This window comes from Sturnira hondurensis, unplaced genomic scaffold, assembly GCF_014824575.4.
Source record: "Sturnira hondurensis isolate 20B ecotype Veracruz unplaced genomic scaffold, ASM1482457v3 Scaffold0014953, whole genome shotgun sequence".
In the NCBI taxonomy this organism is placed as follows: Eukaryota; Metazoa; Chordata; class Mammalia; order Chiroptera; family Phyllostomidae; genus Sturnira; species Sturnira hondurensis.
The window spans coordinates 1149040-1171503 of NW_028087584.1; the positions used below are offsets into that span (position 1 = coordinate 1149040).

General features: G+C 36.6%; 1 protein-coding gene and 1 non-coding gene across 2 annotated transcripts in view; one reads left to right on the plus strand and one right to left on the minus strand.

Moving 5' to 3' along the window:
* ASZ1 (ankyrin repeat, SAM and basic leucine zipper domain containing 1) overlaps positions 1 to 22464 on the plus strand; it is an 85853-nt gene that overhangs the window by 17668 nt on the left and 45721 nt on the right. The window lies entirely within an intron of this gene.
* On the minus strand, positions 374 to 506 carry LOC118999592 (small nucleolar RNA SNORA66). The gene has a single exon (XR_005069147.1). It is a non-coding gene; the product is annotated as a small nucleolar RNA SNORA66 (small nucleolar RNA).

A 22464-nucleotide genomic window follows, 5' to 3' on the forward strand; every position in this document is an offset into this window, starting at 1 on the left:
AAATTTCCTGTTGTCCTTCTTTTGGTTGTGGGAGGAGGCACAGTGTATCTACCTGCACCTCCATCTTGGCTGAAGATCTAATTTATAATTTTTTATCGTGCATAATTGGCATACAGTAGAATATTCCACTATTCAGGTTACAGTCAGATTGTTTTTGATGAGTACATACATTTATGTAACTCATAACCCAATTAGAATATCTCTGTCATCTTGGGAAGTTCACCCATTCCCCTTTCCAGTGCTCTGAACCTTATTTCTACCACTATAAACTAGTTTTTGATATTATAAAATGTCTAAAGAGATGTATACAGTATTTTTGTGTTATGTAATTTCTTGCACTCAGGGTAATATTTTATTTTATTTTATTTTTTTACACTGTCCTAGGATAGAATCGACCACCTCAGTAGCTTCTGAGGCCAATACATTTCTATCACAACAGTTACTTCAGCAAACCTGGTTCCCTTCACTTCTGCAACATCATGCAGAGTTAGTGATCGAGTTTGCACTCAGGGTAATATTTTAAAGATTCATCCATGTTGTTTGTATCAGTAGTTCACTACTTTTAGTGCTGAATTCTATTCTACTGTATGTATATTACATAATAAATTTAAGAGATGTGAAGAAGTCTTTATGACCTTAGAAAAGGAACTGATTGGATTGGGAATTTAAAGACAATTCAGTAGCCCAGAAAAACAATAATATATGAAAGGCTATAAAATTGTTGGAATACTTCAATAGGCAGAAATGAAGGTATGTTAAGGCTCTGTGGTAAGGCAGTGTGAGTGCCTACAACATCGTACATATTTCTCTGTCCCTAGCAGTTCTGATTATTAGGTCCAAGCACCTGTAGCCAGCCAGTCCTTTGGCTTGGCTTCCCCAGTGATTTACACATCACTCATTTCTCACACTCTTCCCAGATTCCTTGTACCATTTCCCCCAAAGGTTCCATAAAACTGTTAAGTTCTGCCTGTCCTTTCCCCTACCTCCCCTAACTCTCTTTCCTTCCTTTCTTTTTTGAATTTGTTTGTTGTAGTAATATACATTTAACAAAATTTGCCATTTTAACCACTACTAACTGTACAATTTAGCGTATATTTTAATTGTAAATTTTTGACTCAAGCATCTGAGGCTTGCAGTTTTCTTTTGAACAATGCCTACTTTTCTAGCTTGAGTTCCCAGTTAAGCTAAATAGAGACAAGAGCCTTGTGTAAGTTTTACATGTAGCTATAACTATCTGCTGCTTTGTTTTACCTACTGAATTGTTTTTTTGGGAATGACATTTGGTATTTGTTGTTTGTTTTGCTTCATATGTGTTGAACATCAGTATCACTAAGTGCTGTTATATGGTTTTCAGCTTTCATTTACTTCTTTAGCCGTTATAGCTCATTATTATAGTAAACATTTATAGAGCAACTGTCATTTGCTTGAAGATTTATTTTGCCCTCAAATTTTATATGTAAGTAGAATTTTTAGTCTGCTAATATTGTTAGATTCTTAGATGTCAAGGTTTTTTTTACAAAACATCGTTTTTTTTCCAACATTACTACTGTTTCGTCTTGAAAATAGCTAGTGAAAAGCATCAGTTTAATGTGGTATCATTACAGCATCCCTGTGCCATGTCAAACATCATTATGACAAGCATCTTCTGAATTTTGGATTGGTGCCTCAGTTCTGGAGAAGTCTCATTCATTATCTGCTCAAATATTAACTCTGTTCTATTCTTTCTTCCATTTCCTGGGTCTCTGTATATCTGTTAGACCATCTCATTGTGTCTTCATTGTCTTTGTTCTTTTACATCTCTTGGTTTTACTGTGTAACAGTCTGGGTAATAGTTTCTAATCTGCCTTTTAGGTCATTGAATCTCACTTCACCTATTTCTGATTTATCATTAAAGTAATCAGTTGAGCTTATAATTTCAGTTACTTTTATTTCTATAATTTCTGTTTGATTCTTTCTAAAATTGGTGGGTTCACTTTTTATGTAGGTTCTTGTTCCCTGAAAATATTTACAGGCTCTAGATTAAAACTTTTTTAATATGGTAAACATATAGTCTAGATGTAACATTTATATCTGAAATCTTTTTAGGTTGTATTTGTTACTAATAAGTTCTCATACTTCTCATTTATGACTAGGTGCTAGTCATTAGATTTTAAAACTTTCTTACAGGAATAATATGAGGCCTAGGTTGCTCCATCAGAAAGGATTTTGTGTATTTCTCAAAGGTGCCTGGGGCACCTTAATACTGCACTAATAGTATTAGTCCAGTACTCAATGTAATCTGAGCTCAGGGTTGAAGTTCCCTGGACCATTCTGGTGATATAAACCTAAAGAGCTGGTTTATCTCTGATTTATTCTGCCTCTGATGGTGTAGCCTTAGAGTTTGACTTAATGTGTCTTGCATATGATTTATGTAACTCTCCACTTTGTATAGGCCCAGAGCTTTGAATTTTGTTCCTCTTGAGGTTCAGCACCACCGAAGAAGCTATGGCCCATTTTTCCACTGTGTTCCTCAGGACTGAAAAATACCCTCAAGGCAAAAGCAACTGAGAATGCTGAGTTTATTTGCCACTTTAGGATTTTGCCATCTAAATTTTGGTTAAGTAGTTCCTCAATATACTCATGTTATTAGTTCTTTAGTTTTTAAGAAATGAACAATTTTTTATTTAGCTGATTTAGATGCCTTCACAGATTTAGTACAGATTATCCAGTTTATGATTACTGGAAGTAGAAATCAGTATTATCTAAATTTTTTAAATAAATTTTTATTGTTCATTATAGTTAACATACATTGTTAGTTTCAGATGTATAACATAGTGATTAGACATTTATATAACTTAGAAAAGTGACCACCCCAAAAAGTCTAGTATCCACTGGGCACCATACATAATTATTGCAATATTATTGTCTATGTAACTGTCATTTGTACATCTTAATCCCTTCCCCTTTTTCACCCATCCCTCCAACCTTCATCCCATCTGGCAACCATCAAAATGTTCTCTCTCTATGAATTTGTTTCTGTTTTGTCTGTTCATTTATTTTGTTTTTTATTTGTATTGTTCTCCGACCAAAATATTTTCTTATATTATCATTTTAAATTAAAATTTTATTTACATTCAATATTATTTTGTATTAGTTTCAGGTGTACAACATAGGGATTAATAATCATATATTTTACAAAGTGTTCGACCTGATATTTACAGTACCTACCTGTGACCGTACATAGTTATTACGATATTATTGACTATATTTCCTATGCATTACATTACAACCCTATCACTGTTTTGTAACTACAGACTTATATTTCTTTATCCCTTTACCTTTTCCTCAGAACCCCAGTCCCCTTCTCATCTGGCAACCATCAGTCTGTTCTCTGTATCTATAAGTCTGTTTCTATTTTGTTTGTTTATTTTGTTTTTTACAGTCCATTCATGTATAAGTGAAATCATATGGCAGTTTTCTTTCTCTGACTGCTTATTTAATTTAGCATAATACCCTTTAGGGCCATCCATGTTATCTCAGATTGTAATATTTCATTCTTTTTCATGGTCAACTAATATTTTGTTGTATATATGTACCACTGCTTTTTTAAAATATATTTTATTGAATATGCCATTACAGTTGTCCCATTCCCCCCTTCACTCCCCTCCACCCTGCATACCCCTGCCCCACCATTCCTCCCCTTTTGTTCATGTCCATGTGTCACAAGTTCTTTAGATTCTGTATTTCCCATAGTATTCCTGCCCTCCCCCTGTCTATTTTCTACCTACCATCTATGCTACTTATTCTCTGTACCTTCTCCCCCCTTCACCTCCTCCCACTCTCCTGTTGCTAACCCTCCATGTGATCTCCATTTCTGTGGTTCCACTCCTGATCTGGCTGTCCTCTTAGTTTGCTTTTGTTCTAGGTATGGTTGTTAATAATTGTGAGTTTGCTGTCCTTTCACTGTTCATGTTTTTTATCTTCTTTTTCTTAGATAAGTCCCTTTAACATTTCATATAATAAAGGCTTGGTGATGATGAACTCCTTGAATTTGGCCTTATCTGAGAAGTACTTTATCTGCCCTTCCATTCTAAATGAAAGCTTTGCTGGATAGAGCAATCTTGGCTGTAGGTCTTTGGATTTCATGACTTGGAATACTTCTTTCCAGCCCCTTCTTGCCTGTAACATCTCTTTTGAGAAATCCGCTGACAATCTGATGGACACTTCTTTCTAGGTGACTATTCCCTTATCTCTTGCTGCTTCTAGGGTTGTCTCCTTCATTTTGATCTTGGCTAATGTAATTATGATGTGCCTTGGTGTGTTCCTTCTTGGGTCCAACTTCTTTGGGACTCTCTGAGCTTCCTGAATTTCCTAGAATTCTATTGCCTTTGCCAGACTGGGGAAGTTCTCCTTTATTATTTGCTCAGATAAGTTTTCCACTCATGGCTATTCCTCTTCTACTTCTGGTACCTCTATAATTCTGATGTTGGAACATTTAAAGATGTCTTGGAGGTTCCTAAGCCTCTCCTCATTTTTTTTGAATTCTTGTTTCTTCCTTCTTTTCTGTTTGGTTGTTTCTTTCTTCCTTCTGGTCCACTCCCGTGATTTGAGTCCTAGTTTCCTTTCCATCACTATTGGTTTCCTGTGCATTTCGCTTCATTTCAATCAGTTTAGTCTTCATATGTTCCTCTAATTTGTGGCTAAAATCAACCAATTCTGTGAGCATCCTGATCACCAGTATTTTGAACTGTGCATCTGAAAGGTTGGCTATTTCTTGATCACTTAGAATTATAGGCTCTGGGGCTTTGAGCTGTTCTTGAGTCATAAAGTTTGGTCTGTTCGCACCTGTTATGTATGAGGGACAGAGCCTTAGGTGTTCACCAGAGCTGGGCGACCCAGTTGCAGGGTTGTGATGCTGTATGTTGGGGTGGGGTCAGAGAGGAAAAAAAAAGGGCGCTTTGTTCCGCTCCGTTCTCTCTCAGATTTCTGTCCCCTCTGCAGCTTCCCAGAAGCAAATTGGGCCCCTCTGGTGCTGGTTCCCCGGTGTGTGGGCCCATGTACTCTCCAGGACCCTGTGGGTCTCTCCCATGAACTGTCTGTGAGCCTGGGAGCTTCTCCGGGCCCCTTGACGCGGAGAAAGTCTTTCTAGTTCATGCTTTCAGGCTCTAATTCCCATCGCTGGGGCCCTAGCCTGAGTGGTCTGTCTCACTGTTTGCTCCTTTGCTTGGTTTATCTGTGCATGAATGTGTGACTATAGTCAGCCAGCTGCCCTGCGCCCTCAGTGGGTCCACCCTGCGCCCCCATGGGTCTGTCACCATCCCATGCCTGGGATCCACCAACTGCCTCCGCCTCCGCTCCTGGGTCTGTCGGACCGAAGGATCTTTCAAGCTGACCCCACTCTGCTGCTGACTCCGCCCATCTTACAGGTCTGGCTGAGTGGTTTGTTGTTGTCGGACTTCCATACAGTTCAATCTTCACTGTTTTGGCTGCGTTTTTGTTTCTAAAACTTTGCTGTCTTTAAATTTAGTTGTGGGAGAGGGCACAGTGTTTCCACCTATGCCTCCATCTTGGCTGGAAGTGTACCACTACTTTTTTATCTACTCCTCCATTGATGGGTACTTGCATTGCTCCCATATCGTGGTTGTTGAAAATAATGCTGCAATGAACATAGTGTTACCAAATCCAAACAGTAGGGGAGATCTCACTACTCGCCACCTACCACGCAAGTCTCCAGAGTTGGAGTTTGGTGGAAAAGAAATGAATCTTTTAATTTATGGCTGATTTTTTACTAAAATATCTGGACAACAAAAGTAAAGGACAAGGAAAAGTCAGAGTATGACATCAAAAATAGCCATATAAATATTTGTCATTACAACTCCTACATTGGTTCAAGAACTGAAAATAACAGAAAACAAAAATCTGTTTACAGTGCTTACTGTTTTCACCAAGGTCTTTGGAAATCATGATAAGTTTCTGCCTCAAATCCTGTTCCTTCTAAGACAACCAAAGAGAAAATCACCCTGTCACTCTCTGCCAGTTGATTCAAGGTTGATCCAGGAACCTCTTTTCCCACACAAAAGTACCATGAATATAGGTGGTTTTGCTTGCCTGCACTTGCTGTCCACCTGTGCCCCTAGGTCTCTGCTCACAAGCCCACACTGGCCCTGGCCACCACTGGCAGGCCAGCTGACAGGTATTGCCATGCCTCCCACTTCCAGGGAAGGGGAAAGAATCAACTAACTTCTTGCTTCCTGGTGCTCTCTGTTTCAAAAGTCCTCTGCTAGAATCCCATGTGCACCAAAAGCCAGCAAGGGTGTTCAGCATTTGAACTAGTGAAAGTCAGTGTTGTCCATGGTTGCCATTCCGCTCTTCCAGCTACCATGTTTAACAAGGTGGCATGGTCTCCAGTCACTCACGCAAATCTCAAACCCTCCCCTATTTCTGGGGGAAGGGGGAGAACATATATTCTTTCAAATTGGTGTTTTTAATTTCTTCAGGTATATTCCAAGAAGTAGATTTGCTGGGTCATAAAGCAGTTCCATTTTTAATTTGTTGAGGTAACTTGATACTGCCTTCCACAGTGGCTGCCAAACTTACAGCCCCACTAACATTGCATGAGGGTTCCTTTTTCTCCACATCCTTGCCAGCACTTGTTTGTTGATTTATTGATGATAGCCATTCTGACAGTTGTGAGGTGGTATCTCATTGTGGTTCCAGTTTGCATTGTTTTGATTGTTAATGAAATTGACAATCTTTTCATATGCCTATTGGCCATCTGTATGTCCTCTTTGGAATAGTGTCTGTTCAGATCTTTTGTCCCTTTTTTAATTGGATTGTTTAATTTTTTGGTGTTGAGTTGTATGAGTTTTTTTATAAATTTGATATTAAACCCTATCAGATGTAGTATTGGCAAATATCTTCTTCTATTCAGATTTTCTTTTGTTGATGATGCTGTGTAAAAACTTTTGCTTGATGTAGTCCTATTTGTTTATTTTGCCTTTTGTTTCCTCTCCCAAGGAAATACAGCAGAAAAAAAATTACTGAGAGAAATGTTCAAGATTTTACTGCCTATGTTTTCTTCTAGGAGTTAATGGTTTTGAGTCTTACATTTAAGTTTTTAATCCATTTTGAGTTTATCCTTGTATATGCTGTAACAAAGTGGTTTAGTTTTATTTTTCCATGTATCTGCCCAATTTTTCCAATACCATTATTGAATAGTCTGTGTTTACCTCATTGCATGTTCTTGTCTCCTCTGTCAAATATTAATTGGCCATGTAGGTGTGGAAAGTTTATTTCTGGGCTTTCTATTCTGTTCCAGTGATCTCTGTGTCTTTTTTTATGGCAGTACCATGTAGTTTTGATTACTATAGTCTTGTAGTATAGGTTGATGTCAGGTCATGATACCTCCAACTTTGTTCTTCTTTTTCAAGATTGCTGTGGCTGTTCAGGATCTTTTGTGGTTCTTTACGGTTTTTTGGAATATTTGTTCTAGTTCTGTGATAAGCACCATTGGCTTTTTGATAGGAATTGCATTGAATCTATAGATTACTTTCAGTAGTATGGACATTTTAATTATGTTAATTCTTCCTATCTGAAGCGTGATATATACTTTCATTTATTTGTATCTTCTTTAATTTCTGTCTTCAGTGTCTTATAATTTTTTGAGTACAGGTCTTTTACCTCCTTGGTTAATTTATTCCTAGGTATTTTATTTTTTGATGCTGTCGTAAATGTGGTTGTTTTCTTAGTTTCTTTGTCTGATATTTCATCATTGTTATATAAAAATGCAACTGATTTCTGAATATCTATTTTTTGTCCTACTACTTTACTGAATTCATTTATCAATTCTAGCAGTTTGGGTGGAATCCTTAGGTTCTTTATGTATAGTGTCATGTCGTCTGCAAATAGTGCCAGTTTCACTTCTTCCTTTCCAGTTTGGATGCCTTTTATTTCTTCTTTATGTTTGGTTGCTGTGGCCAGAACTTTCAGTACTATGTTCAGTATGAAAGATGAAAATGGGTATCTTTTTTTGTTCCTTGTCTTAAGGAAAATACTTTTTTGTTTTCCCTCATTGAGTATGACATTAGCTGTGGGTTTGTCATATGTATATATATGTGTGTGTGTGTGTGTATATATATATATATACACACACACACACACACACACACACATATATATACATATATATACACCCTTTATTATATTGAGGCATGTTCTCTCTATTCCCCCTTTGCTGGATTTTTGTCATATGTTTTTTCTACAATCTATATGATCATATTATTTTTAGCCTTCATTTTGTTTATGCAGTATGTCACAGTAATTGATTTGCTGGTATTGTACCAACCTTGCATCTCAGGAACAAATTCTACTTGAACACATTGTGTGATCTTTTTTAATATATTGGTGAATTCAGTTTGCTAATGATTACTTGGGTTATTACTGCTATATTCATCAAGGATATTTTATTTTGTTGTTTAGATTTCATATATCAGTGAAATTCTGTGCTATTTGTCTTTCTCTGACTTATTTCACTTAGCATAATTCCCCAAGGTACATTCATGTTGTTGCAGAGGCAATATTTCATAGTTTTTAATGGCTGAGAAATATTCCATGTATATATGTAGCACTTTCTCTTTATTTATGCATCTGTTGAGGAGCACTTAGGTTTATTCCATATCTTGGCTATTGTAAATAATGCTACAATGAAAATATGGGTGCATATGTGTTTTTTAATTAGTTCTGGGATTTCTTCATATAAACACCCAGAGTAGAATTGCTAGGTTCTTCTTTGTTTTAAAGTTTGTTTTGTCTGATATAAGTGTTACTACTCTTGTTTTTTCTTTGTTTCCATTTCATAAAATACTTTTCCACCCCCTTACTTTTCAATCTTTGTATGTCTTTTGATCTGAAGTTAGTCTCTTGTAGGCAGCATATGTAATGGTATTCTGTGAGCCATTCAGCCACCCCATGTCTTGTTATTGGAATACTTAATCCATTTACAGTTAAAGTAATTGTTGATAGAAATGTAGTTATTGCCATTTTATTATTTATATTTTTATATTTTTTCTTCTTAATGAACTCCTTTTAATGTTTCTTATAATACTGGTTTGGTGGTGATGAACTTCTTTAGCTTTTTCTTGTCTTGGAAATGCTTTATCTCTCCTTTTACTCTAAATGACAGTCTTGCTGGTTAATGTAATCTTGACTGTAAGTCTTAGTTTTCATCACTTTGAATATTTCATGCCAAACCTCTCTGGCTGGAAAGATTTCTGTTGAGAAGTCAGCTTGTACTCTCATGGGAAACTCTCTTGTAGGTAACTAACGCTCTTTGTCTTACTGGTTTTAAGATTCTCTCTTTGCCTTTAACCTTCAGCACTTAAATTATGTAGCTTGGTGTGGGTCTCTTTGTGTTTGGGATTCTGCTCTTTCTGCACTTGTGTGTCTATTTTCTTCACCAGTTTAGGGAAGTTTTCCATCATTATTTTTTTAAGTACGTTTTCAATATCTTGCTCTCTGTTCTTCTCATACTCTGTGATGTGAACGTTGTTATGCTTGATGTTGTTCCAGAGGCCCTCAAACTACCCTCTTTTTTTTTTTTTTTGCTGTTTCAAGTGGGTGTTTTCTACTACTTTGTCTTCCAAATTTCTAATTCAATCCTCTGCTTCATCTGATCTACTCTTGATTTCATCTAGTGAATTCATTTCAGTTATTTTAGTCTTCATTTCTGACAGTTTTTTTATATTTTCTCTTTTTTATGTTTCCTATCCCTTTGTTGAAGTTCTAAATTCATCTACTCTTTTCCTAAGTTCACTGAGCATCCTTTTGAGCAGTGTTTTGAACTCTGCACCTGATAGATTATTTGCCTCAATTTTGTTTAGTTCTTTTTGTAGTTTTGTTCTGTTATTTCATTTGGGCCATGTTTGTCCCCACTTCCTGGCTGCCTTCCTGTGTTTTGTTTCTATTAGGTACAGCTGCTACCTCTCCCAATCTTGGTAGATGGCCTTATGTATTAGGTATCCTATGGGGTCCACTGACACGGTCTCCCTGGTCACCTAGAAGCAGCCAGCTTCACTTCTGAGTGCTCCAGGTGTTTCTCTTTTGTTGGTTGTTTGTGCCCTCCTTGACTCAGGCTGGCATATTAATGGGAGAGATTGAAACTCAGGCTGATTGGCTGTGAGGGTTGACAGTTACTACAGTGGAGGAGCTATTGTGCAGGGCCTAACTCTACAGGGCAAGATTTGCTTTAGCAGGGTTCTTGTGTCTGCCAAGTCTGCCCTTTGCATGTATGGTTTATTGAGGTGGTCAGGTAGTACTCTGTTGTGGTCTGAAGCTGGCCATCTAGTGTGCTAGTTCCGTGGCCTCTTGGGAAGAGTTCTGGGGCAGGCTAAGGTAAACTGCTGCCTGTGCCTGCCCACAGCCACTTGGTGTGAGGTACACAATGATCTGAAGATGGTTCCCTCTTATGCTGGGCTTGGAGGAACCTGGGAGAGGGCTAGGCTGTGAAGTGAAGCTGGCTGCCTCTAGTTCTAGACTTAGGGATGTGTATTAAGAGGTATAGGGCATTCTGAGACCAGATGCTGCTGTTTGGGGATTGTAAACCTTTGAGAGATTTTAGGAAAGACCAGTGCGTGAACCAAGACAGGTCATTTGTATAGAAAAGCCACTGCAATTTTCTTGGGTGGGTCGGCTAGCCAGGTGTTAGCCAGGTTGATGCAGACTAAAACAGATATGGTGCCCAACTGTGTGTGTAGGCTGGCTTGGGGGAGGGTTCAACAGAGGAACAATGGCCTCTGCCAGCACCTCTGACTGGGAGAAAGCTGCCCATACAGCCCTCGCCCTGAAGTCAGACAGTTCAGTTCCTCCCTGTATGTCTCTGGAGCCTTAAGCTGCTGCCCCAGTGCTGGAGCTCAGTACGAGTGAGTCTGTCAGTAAGTAAGTGAGTGGACCCTCTAAGAGGAATACCTGGGGCTCCGGAAGGCCACTATGTCACTCATTGCCAATCTGCTGGTTTTCACAGCTAGAAGTTATGGTGACTTCTCTGGGCTGGGGGCACCTAGTATGGGGCTGGAAACCCTTGCTCCTTAAGGAGGGATTGTCTGCAAGTGAGATATCTTTCTGGATTTTTAACCACGACACCTGTGTGGGACTAGCCCTTTGAGCATCTCTGCTCCTTCTATCAGTCTAATCATGACTTTCTCTGTGTATCCTTAGCATCATCTAAATTTTTAAACTGCTTTTTACTTAATGTATCTTCTCTTAGTTCTTTAATTTTTTGTACTCCATATAGACTTTTCTAATCCTGTGAAAAATAGCATTGATTTAATATTTAATGATTAACTTTCTATATTAGTATATAAAGATCTATCTGGCTCTTTTATTTTTTCTTACTTTTAAAAATTCATTTTATTTTTCTTCCTGTAGGACTAAGGCTCGAAACATGACAACTTGAAAGTCATTTCAAAATTAACATAAATCATACCTTATGTTTCTCTTGGATCAGGCTATGGACAAACTTAGCACATTGTAGTATGTCTAACAAATGTGGGAATTTAATACTTGTTTATTTATTTGGGCCTTAGAATTTGTTTCTAGGCTGAGGTTTTTAATTTTGTTTTTAAATGAAACATTTATTAAATGTTTTCTGTATGCTAGTTACTGTGTTAATTGCACTTAAATGTGTTATCTGATATATTCTTTACAACTAGAAGTAGATGCCATGTTATTTGTATAAGACAGAAAATTGAAACTAAAGTATTTAAGACTTTGTAGCAGAGGTTCATTCTGAACAGGATCTACCATTGGAATGCAGTTATATATTCCATTTTGTCTAGATTTAGGATTAAGTGACATCTTTTCCAATTGTTGCAAAACACATTTGTGTTAAATTGCCTTATATCTTTATGTTTTTTCCATCTCTTTCCAAAAATTATTGTAGGTAGTTGGATGTTAAAACTGTGGAGCTTTTGATTAAAAAACTCCACAGATTGCAAAAGGAAGTGTGTAAACAAAAATATTAAGCACTTTGATTCAGCTTAATAATATTTAGTCCTGAGAACAACATGGCCTACAATCAGCTTAATTGGAACTTGGCAGTTGTGCCAAACTATGGACTTAACATTTCTTTTTTTTTCTTTTTGTATTGATAATGCAGTGACATATTATGCAGTGAGATATTATAAATTATGAAAGTCTAAAAGGTTTATGCTAGATGATTTGATACATGATACAATTTGAAACCTTCTTCTGTCTTGCCTTAAATTTGGAGTTGACATTTTTACTGTTAGCTTAATAAATCTTTAAAAAGTTATTTTGGTTACTTGTTTGTTTACTACTGATATATATTCAGTAGTAAACACTTCTCTTTTTAGGGATTATGTGGGGTTTTCCCAGTTTGCAAAACCATTTTCTTGAAAATATTTTTTTTTCATTTAGAAGGCAATTTTTCTGGCAGAAGAGTTTGTTCTGCTTAGATTGCTCAGTCATGAAATAAATGTTTTATAAAATGATATGGCACTTTAATTTCACTAGTTGTTTTATTACTGTTGGTAAGACAGCACACATTAACTAATGTCCAAGGTTTTGACATAATCATTATGTGATTGTTAACTTATTGAATGTTATTGCCTGTTTTAATAAATAGAAAGTACTCTGGCAAAAATGTTGCTTTCTCAGAATATAAATGTAGTTGGAAATGTTAGCAAAGCAATTTGGTAAATTGGGATGTAATTTTGAATTACAATATTAACTTACTTTTAGTTATAAGGAAATATGTGACATTTCTGCTGAGGTCACAAAAATATTTTCAGAGTTTTTTTTTTTTTTTATCTTCACCTGAGGACATTTTTCCATAGCCTTTAGAGAGAGGAAGGAAGAGAAACATTGATGAGAGAGAACCATCAATTAGTTGCCCCCATTACACATCTAGACCAGGGATCATATGCACCTGGGTCTGGATTGGGGATTAAACTGCAATCTAGGTATGTGCCCTAACCAGGAATTGAACCTGCATCCTTTCAGTTACAGGTTGATGCTCCAACCAACTGAGCCACACTGGCCAGGGCCAGAAAGAGGTTTTTAATAGCTTATTTAGAAAACATTACTAGAAGTCATTATTTCATGATTATTTTTCTTCCTGTATTTCTTGTTTTAGTCCTCATCTAAGAACTTGCTTATTGATTTTAGAGAAAGGGAATGGGAGGGGGAGAGAGAGGGAAGGAAAGATCCAGGTGAGAGAGAAACATCAAGTGGTTGCCTCTCGTTTACTCCCCAACTGGGGGCTGAACTTGCAACGTAGGCATATAGCCTGACCAGGAGTGGAACCTGTGACCACTCATTTTACAGGACACTCCAACCAACTGAGCCACGCTGGCCAATGCCTTATTTTTTTGTTTTTTTGGTTTTTTTATTTTTGTTTTTTTGATAATTGCCTCTGCATATCCTATGCTTATTGTTTTACTTCCCTGTCTTTTCTTTATCTTCCTGTAGGAGCCAATTGTATTTTTTTAGCAGTTTTACTTTTATGCAGATGGTTACTAATATCTTAGTGTTACCTTGTGTGAATAGGGCATAACATTAATATTGCTATTTATATACTTGGAAATCTGCTTGGTCCTTTTGAAAGCACAGAGTGGAGATGAAGGAAGCCCTTGACACAGGCACAGAAGCAAAGACTGAAAATGTAAAAAAAAGAAACAAAACTACGTTTCACATTCTGACCTGACTTTGTCTTATTTGTGTCTGGCACAAGGGGTCAGTTGCGAGCAAGTAATATTTCTACCTTGAAGAGGCCTGTGCAATTTTTTATGATTAATTGTGGTCACATGTGTATATCTAACTCCAAGGGAATGAGAAAGTCTAATCTTACTGTTTTCACAAAAGGGCAATCAGCAATAATGGGGGGCAGCCCTGATTTTTTACTGCCTAAATATGTTTTCTCCATAGCTATAATATTTTCTCTTTACTGTATACGTAAAGCAATAACTATTTTTGAATTTTGAACATAAATTTATACCAAGAAAAACTGTTACTTTTCACATACTTTTTAGTTCACTTTTTTAATTGTTGTTCAATTACAGTTGTCCTCATTTCCCCCCATTACTCTCCCTTGCCCTATACACCCCCATATTCAGTCCTCCTTCTCCATTGTCTTGCAAAGGGTAGGAGTTCCCTCTTTCTTTCTGTGCCTAGTATGCCATTGTGTAAATATGCCACAGTTCTTTCATCCACTCATTTACTTATGGGCACTTAAGCTGTTTCCAACACTTGGCTATTGTAAATTGCACTGCTGTGAACATTGGGCTGCGTAGATTCTTTTGAATTGGTGTTTCAGAATTCTTAAGGTATATTCCCAGGAGTGGAATTGCCAGGTCAAAAGGCAGTTCCATTTTTAGTTTTTCATGGAAATTTCGTACTACTTTTCACAGTAGCTGCAGCAGTCTGCAATCCCACCAACAGTGTACCAGGGTTCTCTTTTCTCCACAGCCTTGCCAGCACTTGCTTTTTGTTAATTTTTTATGAGAGTCACTCTGGTGGGAAGTGGTGTTTCATTGTGGTTTTTTTTTAAAGATTTTATTTATTTACTTTTAGAGGGGGGAAGGGAGGGAGAAAGAGGAGAGAAACAATGTGTGGTTGCCTCTTGCATACCCCCAACTGGGGACCAGGCATGTGCCCTAACTGGGAATTGAACCAGCAACCCTTAGGTTCATAATCCAGAAGTCTTTTCATGTTCATGCTGAGTATAAGAGGTCTTTTGAATTTGATCATTGCATTTTTTAGTAAAACCAACACAGTAGATGAAGCAAAGACCCATCATTAGTCTTGATGTCAGCGTGGGCTTCAATCATGATCTGCCATTTTTTGACCATAGAGCACATGGTGTCATGGGTAAGATCCATGCCATGGAAATTAGCCAGGCGGTTTTTGCCCTGAACATCCTCAGTTGATCTGTTGCCTCTTACACATACCCCAACTGGGAACCAAACCCACAACCCAGGCATGTGCCTTGGGGAATCAAACCCACAAACTTTTCTGTTGGGACAACACTCAGCCAACTACGCCACACCAGCTAGGGCTATCACTTTCTTTTTACCTTTTAAGTGTGACTATTAGAAATTAAAAAACATCTTTGAGATAGTATTGCTCTATTCCTATCCCTGTTTGCTACCTGACATTACAAATTTTAATAAATTCTACATTATAGAATATAAATATTTGATATTTATTGTTTCCTTCTCTAGAAAGCCTACTAGGGTCTTATATTTTCTTTTTTTAACTTACGTTAGTTAAATTGTTAATTCTAACAACTTGATTAAAGTGACTCCATTTTATATATTCCCCATCTTCACTGTTTGCTCAGGGTCATGAATGCCAAAAATTTGTCTCCTCAGCTTTATGGAAGTGATGAAAGCCCTTCTTAGCTTGTCAGCTTCTTAGCAACTAGTTTGTAGTCTTCCTTCCTCCCTCCCCACACATATTTTGTGTATTTTAGGAAATCTGCAAATGCCTTCAGTTTAAAAAAAAAAAAAGCCCAATAGACAATCACATCTCTGCAGGATTACTTTTCTGCTACACTTTATCGTATGTATTTATTTATTGTATATGAAATATGTATTTCTTTTTTCTGCACTTAATTCTTCGACTCCTTGGTTGGTAGCCCTAAACTCTAATTTTTGTGTCTCCAGCCCCAAGAGAAAGCCTAGGCGACAGGCCATAGCTTTCTGCTTATACTACCCAGGAACTGGCAAATATCTTAAGGGAAGAAGTGTAAGAAAATGTAGGGCTCAATTCAACAAATGCTTCTTTTCTACCCCTGGTCTTGGTTTCTCATGTACTGGCTGCCGTGGGTTTTCTGTAGTGCCCTCAAACATAGTTTGTATTTTATCAGCTTTTACAACCTTTTTTAGTGGAAGCGTTGATGTAACAAAACTACTTTGATAGCTGGAAATAGATGTTCTATTTATAGCATTTTATCATTCTCAAAATCTTCTTTATCATAAGTTTCTTTAACCTCCCAGCTAAAAGCTGATTAAGTAGACTAAAAGCAGATAGTACTAAATTATACAGTGAAACTGTGACATGAACACAAACCAGCCATTTTTTCCCTTCATATTGAGAGGGTTTTTTTATACTTTTTCATTTGTGCCATCTAGTGGAGATTTTATTGAAATGAAATAAGAAAGTGAGATGAATGAAAAGCAGCTCTGTATCATTCAAAAATAATTTTTTAAATTATGGTAACTGACATAAACCTTATTCTTTTGAACCAATTATTTGCCATTAACAATTTTGAGGAAATTTGATAGATGAAGAAAAAAACAACTTACTATTACTAGTAAATTCAACTGGTTAAAGATTATATGCTAAATGCTAGAAAATACAAAATTAAAGACCCAGCCTGAAGAATGTGACAGTATAGTAGGAGAAATTACAAAACTTTAAGGCATTTACAACATAATAAGATTAGAGGTAGTACAGGATGTCTCTGGGAATAGATATTATGAGAATTTAACTTAGATGGAGATGACAACTGGAAGAAGCTTCCTAGAGGTTTATCCTTTGAACTGAGGTTTAAAGAATGAGTAGAAGTTAATTAACTAAATATTGTAGAAAGTAGTATTTAGTGTTGGTTCATATTTAAGCAGAGAAACAGCACATTTCATTCAGGCAATTACAAGGTATATAACCAGATGATATTGTTTTGCAGTAGAAAATGAGCAGAATTCAGCATTGGCTACATAAAAATGTATAATCTATGCTAAAAAATGTTAATTCTATCCTGAAAGCTATTGGAAAAATTTTTAAATGAACATATTATTTTATAAAGGTTATTCTGACACCAGGTTGAGAATAAACTGGAGCCAAAAGGTCCAGTTACAAAGCTTTTGTTCTAACCAAAGCCATGGACTACATATTCAAAATTGAAAATAGCAAGTTTTGGCCTGAATTGGAAGAAAATTAGTTATATGATACCTCAAGATAATTTTCAAAATTGATTTTTTTGCATTATATATTTATTTTTTTAAATTTATTTATTCAATTGTTGTTCAAGTACAGTTTTCTGTCATCTCCCATCCCAGCCCACCCACCCCAGTGCTTCCCACCTCCCTCTCATTTCTACCCCTATTAGTTGTTGTCCATGTGTCCTTTATACTAGTTACTGTCAAAATTGATTTTTAATAAAATATTTTACTGTTGTTTTATCACAGTGGTTCCATTTATTTCCTTTTTCTCTCTTCCACCCATCTCACCCCTCACTTCCACAATAAATCCCCACCCTGTTCTTCATGTCCATGAGTAATTCATACATATTCTTTAACTAGTCCCTTCCCCTTCTTTCCACCCTTACTGCCCTTCCTCAGCCCCTCTGCTCACTGTCAGCCTGTTCCTTGTTTCCGTGCCTCTGGCTCATTTGTTTTATTCATGAGTTTATTCTTTTAGGTGAGATCATATGGTATTTGGCTTTCATTGCCCAGCTTATTTCACTTAGCATAATACTCTCCCGTTCCATCCACGCTGTCACAGAGGTAGGAGCTCTTTCTTTCTTTCTGCTGCATAGTATTCCATTGTGTAAAGGTACCACAGTTTTTTGATCTACTCATTAACTGAAGGGCACTTAAGCTATTTCTAGGACTTAACTATTGTAAATAACACTGCTATGAACATATGAGTGCATAGGTGCTTTTGAATTGGTGTTTTGGGATGTGTAGGGTATAACCCTAGCAGTGGAATTGCTGGGTCAAAAAGCAGTTCTATTTTGAGTTTTCTGAGGAAATCCCATACTGTTTTCCACAATGGCTGTACTAGTCTGCAATCCCACCAACAGTGCACTAGGGTTTCCTTTTCTCTACATCCTTGCCAGCACTTGTTGTTTGTTGATTTATTAATGATGGCCATTTTACCAATGTGAGGTGATATCTCATTGTGGTTTTAATTTGCATCTCTGTGATGGCTAGTGATGTTGAGCATCCTTTCATGTGTCTGTGAGCCATCTGTATGTCCTCCTTGGGGAATTGTCTATTCAGGTCCTTTATCCATTTTTTAATTGGATTGTTTGTCTTCCTGCTGTTAAGTCATATGAGTTCTTTATATATTTTGGAGATCAAATCCTTGTTTGAGGTATCATTGGCAAATATGTTTTTCCATGTGATCAGTTCCCTTTACATTTTGAGGATGGTTTCTTTAGCCATGCAGAAGCTTTTTGATTTGATGTAGTCTCATTTATTTCTCCCTAAATTTCTTGCCCTAGGAGATAAGTCTGTGAAAATATTGCCATGTGGGATATCTGAAAATTTCCTGCCTATGCTTTCCTGTAGGTCTTTTATGGTGTCATGATTTATATTTAAGTGTTTTAGCCCACTGGAGTTTATTCTGGCATATGGTGTAAGTTGGCGGCCAAGTTTTTTTTTTTTTTTGCATATACTTGCCGAGGTCTCCAACACCATTTGTTGGAGAGGCTATTTTTGCTCAATTTTATGCTCCTGTTGCCTTTGTCAAGTATTAATTGACCATAGAGACATGGGTTTATTTCTGGGCTCTCTATTCTGTTCCATTGATCTATGTGTCTGTTCTTATGCCAGTACCAGACTGTTTTGATTACAGTGATCTTGTAATACAGTTTGATATCAGATACCATTTTGTTCTTATTTCTCAAGATTGCTGAGGCTATTTGGGGTCATTTATGGTTCCATATAAATTTGTGAAATGGTTGTTCTACATCTGTGAAATATGTCATTGGTATTTTAATAAGGATTTCACTGAATTTATGCATTGCTTTGGATACTATGGACATTTTTATGATGTAATTCTTCCCACCCATGAACATGCTATATGCTTCCATTTATTTGTATCTTCCTTAATTTCTTTCTTCAGTGTTATACAGTTTTCTGAGTATAGATCTTTTACCTCTTTCGTTAGGTTTATTCCTGGGTACTTTATTTTTCTTTCTTTTTTTATATTTGTTTTTTATTTTTTATTTTTTAAATTTTATTTTAATTGTTGTTCAAGTACAGTTTTCTGTCTTTTACTCCCATCCCAGCCCACCCCCAAGTCCTCCCCACCTCCCTCCCATTCCCACCTCCCTCCCATTTCCACCTCCCCTCCATTTCCACCTCCCCTAGTTTTTGTCCATGTGTCCTTTGTACTTGTTCCTGTAAATCTTTCCTCTTTTCCCCTGAAATTCCCTTCCCCCTCCCTCTGGTCCCTGTCAGCCTGTTCTGTATTTCAGTGTCTTTGGTCATATTTTGCTTGCTTGCTTGTTTTGTTGTTTAGGTTCCTGTTAAAGGTGAGATCATATGGTATTTGTCTTTCACCGCCTGAGTTATTTCACTCAGCATAATGCTTTCCAGTTCCATCCGTGCTGTTGCAAAGGGTAGTAGTTCCTTCTTTCTGCTGCATAGAATTCCATTGTGTAAATGTACCATAGTTTTTTGTCCATTCATTTACTGATGGGTACCTAGGTTGCTTCCAGCTCTTGGCTATTATAAATTGTGCTGCTATAAACATTGGTGTGCATAGGTTCTTTTGGATTTGTGTTTCAGGGTTCTTAGGATATACTCCTAACAGTGGAATTGCTGGGTCAAAAGGCATATTCACTTTTAGTTTTCTGAGAAAATTCCATACTGTTTTCCATAGTGGTTGTACCAGTCTGCAATCCCACCAACAGTGAACTAGGGTCCCCTTTTCCCCCACAACCTCTCCAACATTTGTTGTTTGTTGCTTTGTTTATGATGGCCATTTTGACCAGTGTAAAGTGGTATCTCACTGTGCTTTTAATTTGCATCTCTCTGATAGCAAGAGATATTGAGCATCTTTTCATGTGTGTCTGGATCCTCTGTATGTCCTTCTCGGAGAAGTGTCTGTTCAAGTCCTTTGCCCATTTTTTAATTGGGTTGCTTGTCTTCTTAGAGTGGAGTCAAGTAAGTTCTTTGTATATTTTGGAGATTAAACCTTTGTCTGAGGTATCATTGGCAAATATGTTTTCCCAAACAGTTGGTTCTCTTTTTATATTAATACTGTTTTCTTTAGCTGTGCAGAAGCTTTTTATTTGGACGAGATCCCATTTGTTTATTCTTCCCTTGCTCTAGGGGACATATCAATAAAAATGTTGCTGCATGAAATATCTGAGATTTTCCTGCTGATGTTCTTCTCTAGGATTTTAATGGTGTCACGGTTTATATTTAAGTCTTTTATCCACCTTGAATTTATTTTGGTGTATGGTGTAAGTTGGTGCTCAAGTTTCATTTTTTTTGCACGTAGCTGTCCAGTTCTCCCAACACCATTTGTTGAAGATGCTATTTTACTCTATTTTACGTTGCTGCCCCCTTTGTTGAATATTAATTGACCGTAGAGACTTGGGTTTATTTCTGGGTTCTCCATTCTGTTCCATTGGTCCATGTGCCTGTTTTTATGCCAGTACCAGACTGTTTTGATTACAGTGGCCTTGTAATACAGTTTGATATCAGGTATTGTGATCCCTCCTACAGTGCTCTTTTTTCTCAAAATTGTGGCTGCTATTCGGGATCATTTATGGTTCCATATAAATTTTTGAAGTGTTTGTTCTATGTCTGTGAAATATGCCTTTGATACTTCAATAGGTATTGCATTGAATCTGTAAATTGCTTTGGGTAGTATGGACATTTTGATGATGTTAATTCTTCCAATGAACATGCTATATGCTTCCATTTATTTGTATCTTCTCTAATTTCTTTCTTCAGTGTTGTATAGTTTTCTGAGTACAGGTCTTTTACCTCCTTGGTTAGGTTTATTCCTAGGTACCTTATTTTTCTTGTTGCTATAGCAAATGGGATTTTTCTTCCTAGTTTCTTTTTTTGATATTTCATTGTTGGTGTACACAGATGCCTTCAATTTCTGAATATTGACTTTGTATCCCACAGTTTTGGCAAAATTACCCATTAGGTTAAGTAGTTTTTTGGTGGAATCTTTAGAGGTTTCTATGTAGACTGTCATCTCATTTGCAAACAATGACAGTTTTACTCCCTCCTTTCCAGTTTGCATGCTTTTTAGTTCCTTTTCTTGTCTGATCACTGGGGCTAGGAATTCCAATACTATGTTGAATAAAAGTGGTGAAAGGGGAAACTCTTATCTTATTTCTGATGTTAAGGGGAAAGCTTTAATTTTTTGCCAGTTAAGTATGATATTGCTGTAGGTTACTCATATATGGCCTTTATTATGTTGATGTATTCTTCCTGTACTCCCACTTTTCTGAGTGTTTTTATCATAAATGGGTGCTTTACCTCATCAAATGCTCTTTCTGCATCTGTTGGTCTGATCATGTGATTTTTGTCTTTCCTTTACTTATGTGATATATTACAGTTATTGATTTGTGAATATTGTACCGTCCTTACATCCCTGGGATGAATCCCACTTGATCATGGTGTATGATCTTTTTAATTGCAGGTTGTGGTTTGCCACATTTTGTTGAGGATTTTAGCATCTTTGTTCATAAAAGATATTGGCCTGAAGTTTTCTTTCTTTGTTGTGTCTTTATCTGGTTTCAGGATTAGGATGGTGCTGGCCTTATAAAAAGAGTTTGGGAATCTTCCCTCATCTTGGATTTTTGGAATTTTTTGAGAAGTATAGGGGTCACTTCTTTCTTAAATGTTTTGTAAAATTCTCCTGTGAATCTGGTCCAGGGCATTGATGTGCCAGGAGTTTTTTATTACTTCTTAAATTTCACTAGCTGTTACCAATATGTTCAGATTTTCTTCTTCTCTTGAATCAGTTTTGGAAGATTGTATATTTCTAAAAATTTGTGCATTTCAGCCAGGTTTTCAAATTTCTTGGCATATTGTTGTTTGTAATAATTTCTTACAATCCTTTGTATTTTTGTTGTCTCAGTTATAATTTCTTTCATTTCTGATTTTATTTATTTGGGTCATCTCTCCTTTTTGTTTGATGAGTCTGGTTAAAGATTGTTGATTTTGTTTATCTTTTCAAACAACCTTCTCCTGATTTTATTTATGCTTTGAATTTTTCTTTTAGTCTCTGTCATTTAATTATGTTATGATCTTGATTATTTCCTTCCTTCTACTCACTCTGGTCTTTGTTGTTGTTCCTCCAGTCCCTGTATTAGATGGGTTAAGTTGTTTATTTGAAATATTTATATGTTTTTAGATGGGCCTCGTGCCCATCTATTGAGTGAGGTATTGCTATGACCCTCACTCTCCAAACTGCCATTGCTGTATCACATAGTTTTTGACTGTTGTATTTTCATTTTCATTTGTTACCAGAAATTTTTTTATTTCGTCCTTGACCTCATTATTATCCCATTCATTGTTTAATATTATGTTATTCAGTCTCCATAATTTTGAATGTTTTTTAATTTCTTCCTTGAGGTTGATTTCTAGTTTCAAGCCCTTGTGGTCTGAGAAAATTATTGATATGAATTCAGTTTTCTTGGTTTGTCAAGGCTTGTTTTGTGTCCTATCATGTAGTCTAACTTTGAAAATGTTGTATGTGCATTTGAAA